Here is a 9682-nt window from a genome sequence, read left to right on the forward strand (position 1 = left end):
ATTGTGATTCTATTTTTGATAGTGTGACAACATTCTGAGGCCGTACAGAAGGGAAAAGCTCTAATTACTTAAGTTGGAGAGAGAGTAATCGACCTACAAGTAGGATACGACTTTCTCCTCCTTATACTGAGCATGTTCTTGCATTTTTATGATGATTTGTGTGAGATTGGGGGTATTTGGGTGTTGATCATGTTAAATTCTTAGAAACCATGCCTTAGGCTCCATTTTTGGGAAATTTAGGTTATTGAAGCATGTCTCCCATTATTGTTGATCATCCATATCTTGTGGTGTGTGTTGTGTGATTGAATTATGTCGTTGGAAGCATGTTTTGTCTTAGTCTAGGATTAGACTAGTGATTTCCATAGACTTGCATATTTTTAGAGCCGTTAGGACTTGGAACTTCTTCGACGTCGATTCAGATGGCTTAGCTCCTTCTAGATTAATATAGCATACTTGAGTCTGATAGTCTGGGCCTTAGCTAGACAGTGACATATCTTGGAATCGTATATCCATAATTCCCTGATTTTGCCGGTCCCGTACTACTTGATTCTTGGTTCTGGAAGTCTATTCATCAATTATGGTTAAATATTTTTTTGGATGGAGTGACTTATTGATGGCACTCAAATTAAGGGTACTCCCCATGACTCTCAGTTGGCCGCTGATCCTAATTTTGACTGATTCACCTCTATTCATGGTTCAAGTCCCCAAATCACCCCACTAGGCACAATTCAAGTCCTTGCCTTGGTATTATAGCCTCGATTCAAATCTTTGGCTTTACTTAGCCTTTGTTCAAGTCCATAACTACCTTTCAGCCTTGGTTCAAGTCCATAGCTACCTTTCAGTCTTGGTTCAAGTCCATAGCTACGTTTAGCCTTATTTCAAGTCCATAGCTACCTTTCATTCTTGGTTCAAGTCCATTGCTACTATTACCTCCGTTTAAGTCCTTGGTCATATTTGCACGTTGTTCAAGTCCACGATTATCCTTATCCTTGGTTTAATTCCTTGGTTATTCCAAATCTCAATTCAAGTCTTCAATACTTTCATATTTATTCAGTTCAAGTCCTTAACTCTTTCATGATTTGGGTTAAAATCTTCAAGCTCTCAGAATGGTTAGGTTCACATCCGCGGGAAATTATAACATGGTTGGCACTACATTGGATTCCTTCATTTCATTTCAACTGTCTTCACTCCCATCGGGTCTATGGGAGATCGGCGGATTTAGTTAGCTTCTATCTTTCTCTTGTGTATGGGTACACTCATGTACATAACTAATAATTTCCTTGTTCTTGTCTCTAGTTGTGTTTTTGTTTCTCGCATATCAGATTACCTTTACTTTTCTAGCTCAGCCGTCTTATGATGCCTATTGGGTACCTATTCTGATACTAATGCATACTCTGCATCTATTTTTGTGATGCAGGTCCAAGCACCAGCTATCATCGTTGATCTCGAGCCAGTTGAAGTCTTGATCGGACGTGAGGGTGAGCACACAGAGTTTTGGATTTACCCGTCTCCCTCTGTATATATATTTACAACTTGTATTTTACTTTTTGAGACATTCTTGTTTCTGTGGTCCACTTTTGGGACTTGTACTCATTTTTGTTTAGTAGCTTTATGTATGTGGATTTCTGTTTCTAGGAGGGATCTTTTATTTGTATATATTTTTTATTTACTTCCATCCGTTCATTACTCGTACTTTCGAGATATGGGTTGGCTTGCCTAATGGTGGGACATTGTAGGCGCCATCATGACTCGAGGATTCAGATCGTGATAGCCATGCGCCGTGATTAATACTATTTTCAAAGGACGTGTCAGGCACAGTGATAGATACTACATTTGAGGGACGTGTCACACACTATCCACGTGATAGTTACTTAGACTGATAAGTTCCCCATGGGTCCTGGACTATGATTCAGCGGTATATAGCATTAGGACAAATATGCATTATGCTATATGGCATTGGACTACATTGCATTGCACTTCATCCTTATTCTTACTATCCATGAGTGATGATATGTTATTGATTTAATGAATTATGAACTTTTGTTGTGATCTACTTGTTTGTGTTTAAGTGAAAGTTATGATATCCTATATGTGCTCATTCTTGTGAATGAGACATGTTAGGTTGGGCTGATTTATTTAGTGTAGGTTGTATTTTGTGGAGGTTCGGATGATGTATTATAGAGTACTTCTATTTAGTATGGCTTTACTTAGAGTCAGATGGGTCTGCTTGATGAGTACCATGTTGTTTGGTACTCACTCCCTTGCTTTCTACATTTGCATAGATTAAAGGCCCAGGACGTCTTGATTACCCCTTCTTATCTTCGTTCGAGGCTCGTTTTAGAGTCGTGAGTAGTTGTTTGTCACTTCTGCAGACTTCGCCTACTCTTTATTATGTTTTTGCTCTGTTCTAGATAGAAAGACATTCAGACTTGTATTTATTTTGAATTTCATGTAATACTCAGAGGTTTGTACATGTGACACCAAATTTTGGGGGTGCTTATGAGTTATGTTATTTATCCGCAATGCGTATGAAATGTTAGTCTTTTATTCTGATTTACTTCTGCATTTTTCTTCATATTTGGGTTTTAGGCTGACATGTCTTGATGGGATAGGAAATGTGTCATCATGCCCATTTCTGAGTCGCGACAAAATTAGTAAAACTATTATTCTTTTTAAGGTCGTGTAATAGGTAAATGGACAATTAATATGAGACAGAGAGAGTAATGTTTAGTTAAATTATGACTATACTTAATTTTGAATAATATAAAAATTACATGAATTTACAATAACTTTTTGTACCTCTATGTTGAGGATAAGTTCTATGTACGTTCTATTTTTCGCAGACCACACATTGTAAAGCTACACTGGATATTTTTTTTACTGTTTTGTATATGAATTGAAAATGATTTATGGATTAAAATGTCAAATTAAAAATAGAATATTTTAAAATAAAGTAAAACAATCAAAATCAGAAAATCTATCTAATATATCGATATAGCATCGGAGAAGCAAAACAATGTTGTGATGACAAGTTCAATTACCATAGAATTCAAGTTCGAAAATTATTTTAAGGTAGAATTTCAACAGAAAAAAGAAAGTTCATTCATTTTTTTATATAAACAATGTGAATTCAAATTCAAGTTAAATTGTCCAACTATAGTGGAACTATGGTTCCACAACATTTGATTATTTCCATTTGTAACAGGAATTGAATTTTGAATTTTAGGTTTTAGTTTGAATCGTAAATACAAAAAAATATATGGATTAAAATGTTAAGTTTCAAATAGAAAAATTAAAAAATAAAAATAAAACTTTCAAAAACAAAAGATTTCAAAAATGAAATGTCATTTTTTGTTTTTTATTATTAATGTATGTGTATTAATTATATTAGCTAAGCAATCGATTTATCTAATTTATATTCTAGACTAGTTCACAATATTTGAATAAAATATGACGATATTTAGTAAAAGGTAAATTGATTATACATATCTTTTATGGAAAAGTACAACTAACATTCTAAAATAACATGTTGCAACAAGAAAAAATATTGGCAATACGACTTACAAGTTGTAAAATTGAATTAAATCAAACGAATAACACCTCCAATCACATTAGATCGATAAAGATATTATTTTGACGAAATAAGTTTGAGTCAAACAACAATTTTTGAAGTATTTTTGCATGATGAAGCTTCAGTTAACTTAGTTAAGTTATATGAAGTTATATTTAAGTTTAATATAATTAGTTAATCAAAATTAATCAGAGATAGTCGCATATTTATTGAAATTATATTTGATATTCACAAGTAGATACGTAGTATTGAATTGAATTGAATAATTAACATTTCAAACTGCACGTGATTAATAGTGCTTTAAATAAAAGCAACTTGTGATAAAAATATAATTATAAGCTATAAAATTTAATCACAATAATAAATTTGTGGCTAAATCATTTGTCCTGACAAATAATTATAGCTATTATTAACCTAAGTATTGTAATGATTTTTTTAGTACTCAAAGAAATAATATTTATTTCGCTATATTTTAGATTAAATAGCATTTTTCATGGCTGAAAGGTCCCTATTGCTACAACAAGCTTCAACACATGACTAAAATTAATAATTCACAACAAAATTTAATTGTAGCACATATTATATGTGGAATGACCTCCATGCCATTTTCTCCATTTTTCAATCTTTTCAGCATTTGGAGCTTTCCTGTAGCAACCAAGTCATTTATGACTTGCTAGGACTAGCAGTTCGGTCGCTTGGTCGTTCGTTTGGGTATTATGCTCGTTTCCCTGCTTTGGAGCTCTTGGAGTTTGAACTTTGGTCGAAAATCCAAAAAAACAAACTCAGAATGGAATTCTGATGGTTTCATCAACTCCGAATGGTCATTTTAGGCTGGTAGCACGTTCGACTCGAGTCTTGAGGCTTTCAGTGAGAGTTTGAGCCATTAGGCATTTTAGCCTTTAAGTTTTGGCCTAAGTTTGACTTTGGTCAACATTATTAGAAAACGCGCTCGAATTGAAATTTTATTAGCGCGGTTAGCTCCAAAATATCGAGTTTGGTTTAGAATGATCAATCATGTGGTTCCCGAGGCTTCCGGACTTGATCGGGATTTGGCTCTGTCTCATTCAAAGCCTCCTAGTAGATTTTCGCTTAAAATGGCTCATGTGGGTGGGACTTACTTTTTGATGGGATGACCTCAGATGGAAATTTTGAATTCTCCTTTGAGTTCGGAATGTCGAGTTTAGTGGGATAGCAAAGTTCATTTGTATTCCCCCCGTCGAAACTTTTCCTCAAGTTGGAAGTGTGATGTGCAATGCTGCTGGTGCAGCAAATATTTGTTCTCTGCGTTCATGGTCATGGAAGCTCAGCATTGACGAAGGGTTAATGAGGTTGTTCTCCCTGTTCACGGGCATGGAAGCTCCGTGTTCGCAGAGGGTTAATTCCTGGCAACATAAAGTCCTTCAAAGACCCATTTTTCAGCTTATTCTCTCAACTTCAAAATGCGATACCTAGTGCTATGATACTCCATTTTTGGTCATTCAAAGTCCAGTGTGCTTTAGAAGTTCATGGATACGCATTGGAGTTCTTGGGGGATGTTGTGTAATTGTGGTTTGAGGTAATTTCCATTCTAATGGAACTGCTCTCTCTCTCTCTTCTTAAGCTTTAACTGTGAAAATAATTACATGGTCTAATTTCGTTACTTTCGAGTGTCGAATTGTGTCATAAATTAGGATAAGAGTCCAGTAAGCTTAAATGAACTTTTTCACGAAGTCAATTTTGAGATTTCCACTGCGAGTCCCACAATCCCATTTTAGACCCAATTTCTATAAAGAAAAGGCAATTTTGGGATGAGCACTTTGGGCCTTCAAGTATTGGAGCTCATCCTATTCTAGTTGGTTCCTTTTAGTGGGTTGATATTGGTGATGGTTTCTTTGATTGTGGCGAGGTAGGACACTTTATTAGATAGTCTTGCAAGAACCAGTACAGTTAGCCAAAGTGGTTCCCAGAGGGTTGAAGATGGTTCATAGTTTGTTAGGGGCTGCCAGAGGGGTTCGTCGTGTTCTTCACACCAGGCTTCAGACTATAGAGTTTGATCTAATTATAGGGAGATTGATCACTGGTCCCGAGAGTCCCCTAGGCAAGAGTTGATCGTTTGGACATTCCAAATTTCTCCTACTCGTCAGGCTAGAGTAGTTGGACCTTGTAGTATCTGTAGGGAGCTTGGCCACAGATTTAGAGAGTGTCCCTCGTGTGGGACCAGCATGTGGTTTCCTCAGCCAAATCAGTCTCATAGGTTCACATCGCCTCCAGTTAGAGGAAGTGCTCAGAGTGTTGACGGTGGTACTTCAGATGTTCAGTCCAAGAACGATCATGATTCAATATATGCTTCTACAGGCTGGTCAAAGGCTGAGGATCCAGCTATTAATTATATTATACAACTTTGTTATTTTTCCTTTCATCATCTACATTGTGTGTTTTTGGGGTTTTCATACCCATACATTCCTATTTGACTTGTTATTTATCTCATGGTTGTGGTGACATCATCTCTTAGACTTGTGTTTACATGTTTCAGTGTCCTAGTTGATTTCTCTTAGTAGTGGATCGACTACGTGAAGTTTATTTATTGATAAGTAGTGGTTGAGCAATTCGCCATGCCCTTGCCTTAGTAGTTGCATTATGAGTTTGCGGTTGGGCTAGTTAGTTGTTCCTTTTTTTCTCCCTTGCCTATTGTTGTTTTTGTGGTGTTGATCCTTTTTAGATAGGTGGCTAGACTAGCTTTGTTAGTTTTAGGTATGGTGGTGCTAGTGGATCTAGTTGACTCAGAAGACCGCCTTAGTTGCGTGCCTTCTGTTGGATTAGTGGTCAAACGGTACTTCTTACCATTGTGCATAGCTACCTTTGCTTTGATTAGTATTTCTCTTCCGCCATTTTGGTTTTCGTAGCTTAGAAGGTTATCTTCGTTGCTAGGTATTGTTTGCTTCGTAGTTGTGAGGTGGATTCCTTTATGTCAATCTTTGTGTTTGGGTTTAATAATGGTTGGAAGGTTTATGGCTGTTGGAGTTGTGAGAAAGGTAGTATAGCCTTCTGTGGTAATCCTAGTTGGTCGTCTCTTCCCTTTTTCCTTAGTTTTATTAGCAGTTGCAAAGTGGTGGTCCATTCATTCCATCTTTTAAAGTTGTCTCTTTTGAGGGTTTTGGAACTTAGCCATGGCTAGTTAGGAATTTGGGGTGTGTGATATCTTATTTCCCTTGTTATTATTATTGTTAGTTGTAGGCAGTTATGTTGGTAACTCTCGAGACTTTGTTTGGCATTTTGAGTTTGAGCAGTGGTATTCATTGTTGGTTTCATATGTAGCCTAAGCCGAAGGATGGGAAATCATTTAGAAGGTTCATCTCTAGGATAGGGTCAAAGTAATTCGTGAAATTTGTGATTTTGAATTTATTTAGGATGCGAAGTTCACTTTTGGCCTATTCGGTAGCTTTTGGTGTTTGTGAGTGGGAGTTGGTGCCCTTGGACCATTATCGATCAGTTGTCCCTATTTTTACGCCACCTATCGGTTTAGTTTTCCTTGGGGTAGGATGGTTGGCTCAAATTTGAGGTGGCACAGTGATTTGTGGGCACATAGTGTCGACCTTTCGGAAGTTCCTATGGTAGAAGTGAGTAACTAGAGTTGGGCTCAATGCAGTCTTATCGATCGCAGAAAAACCTTAGGGTATGGAGTGTTAGTTTTAGAAGGTTGAGCTTAGGCTTGGATTGTTGGTTTTTGAAGTTGAGATTGGAATTTTGGGCTTTGCTCTAGGTTGTTTTCCTTGTTTTGGTTGTTTTCACCCCTAGAGGTTTAGTTGAAGTATGTGACTCCTTCGAGGTTTGTGTTTCATAGTTCTATATGCAAGTTCCATATGGTGTTGGAGGTGTTTAGAATAGCTAAAGACCAATAGAACACCCTTGGTGGCTAGAAGAAGATGGATTTGGATCATAGGGCAAGTATTTTGAATTATAAGTTGAGTTACATCAATCATGGTCCTGTGATTCTCATCTTAGTGGTTTTGGTGTAGTTTTGGTTTTCCTCGGATGAATCTGGTATTTTCGGTCAAGTTTGGGTTAATTGAGTGAGAGTTTGCACCCAAAGGGGTATTGGAGGAGTTTTTGAAGTTTGAAGTGAATTTGAGGATTTTCCTCTCACCTGAGTTCTATGATGGCGTTGTTCGACATGAGAGGGTATCCGAGGTTCTAGCAAAGCATGCGGTCCACTAACCTCATCTTTTTATTCCTTTGGGTTGTAACTATCCATCTAATTTTATGGAAAAAAATCCTTTTAGTAATGGATGTTGTAATGACCCTCCAGGTCATTTCCACCATTTTTCAATCTATTCAGCATTTAGAAATTTCCTATAGAGATCCCAAGACGTTTGTGACTTACAGGGACTGACAGTTTGGTCGTTTGGTCATTCATTTGGGTTTTAAGCTCGTTTCACTATTTTGGAACTCATAGAGTTTAAACCATTGACTTTGATCAAAACTCTAGGAAAACAACCTCAAAATATAATTTGAATGGTCCAATCAGCTTTGAAATGGTCATTTTAGGCTAGTAGATTGTTCATCTCTAGTCCCAAGGCTTTCGGTGCTTGTTTGAGCCATTAGACATTTTAGCCTTTAAGCTTTTACCTAAGTTTGACTTTGGTCAACATTCTTGGAAAATGCCCTCAGACTGAAAATCCTTCAAAAGCTCTGACATGTCGTGTTTGGTCTAGAATGACCTTTCGTGCATTTCTCGAGGCTTCTAGTCTCATTTTGAGCCTTTTTGTGGATTTCACCTAAAATGGTGCTCGGGTGTAAGACCCACTTTTTGATGAGATGACCTGAAATGGAAATTTCGAATGCACTATTGAGTCTGAAACGTCGAATTTAGTGAGGTAGCATAGTTCATTTGCATCACACGGCTCCGAACAAGTATCAAGCCCCCCGTCGAAACTTTTTATCAACTTAGAAGTGTGATGGTGCAGCAAATATTTGTTCTTTGCATTTGTGAGCATGGAAGCTCCGCGTTCGCAGAGGGTTAGTGAAATTTTTCTCCACATTCACGGAGGGTTAATTCCTGGCAACTTAGAGTCCTTGAAAGAGCCATTTTTCATCTTATTCTCTCAATTTCAAAATTTTAAAACTAGAACTAGGAGACTCTGTTTTAGGTGATTCAAAGTCTAGCGTGTTCAGGAAGTTCATAATATATTGGCCTCTATGGGCCTCTCTGGCCATGAGTACCATTGTATCGAATGACTGAGCTACATAGATCCTACTTGGCAGGCTGAGGGCCAGGGTGGGTCTATACATTTTGTTATTGATAACTTTTGAGAACCACCAATGATGCTACTTGTTGTTCCTACAAACATAAATTCAGATACATCGCCTAGCACTAGTATACTTGCTTGTTGTTTGGTTTCCCAATTTATTGGGGTCGAGGTATGTTTCTTATTATTTGTATCTTACAGGGGTATGGGCATCCGATCGGTTATTGTATGATTATAATTGTTCTTACCTTATGTTGCATTTGTACTTGATTAATAGGCGGTCGTAGTTTGGATTTCTTGTTGGTAGTCCCTGTTAAGCTGAGTTGGATTAGTCCTTAGGTGACTATGGATTTAGTGGTGATCATCAGCATTCTGTTCTTTATTAGTTGACTCCAATAGTGCTTCCTTATTGTGAATAAGTTGCTGGCTTGCGCTTTTAGGTATGTTCCCTGACTCTATTTTTTTTCTCCATATACTATATCTCTTCACTCTTATTTCCTGTTCTACCATGTGTTAGCTCTTATTTAGTTACTTGTGTTGTACTTACCTTGTTTATATGTTATTTATAATTGCTTTATCTATGGAGCATAGTCAGCGTATGCCTACTGAGTACCATTCGTTTGGTACTCAAATTATACTTTTGTACCTAGCAGATCATAGTACGATTTAGCATCGGTGATTTGGATTTTGTGCGGAGCAACTTGGATTCAAATATTTGGTGAGCTTTTGGCGTCCAGAGTTGTCGATTTCTATCTATTTTTAAGCTAGGACTAGTCTTTATTTGCTCTTAAAGACTGTCTATATCGATACTGTGTATTTGTAAAACCCTTATACTCTTATTTTTATTAAATGCTAGAATATTGAATGATTTCAGATCTTGGGGATG

Source organism: Solanum dulcamara, chromosome 4 (assembly GCF_947179165.1).
Source record: "Solanum dulcamara chromosome 4, daSolDulc1.2, whole genome shotgun sequence".
Lineage (NCBI taxonomy): Eukaryota > Viridiplantae > Streptophyta > Magnoliopsida > Solanales > Solanaceae > Solanum > Solanum dulcamara.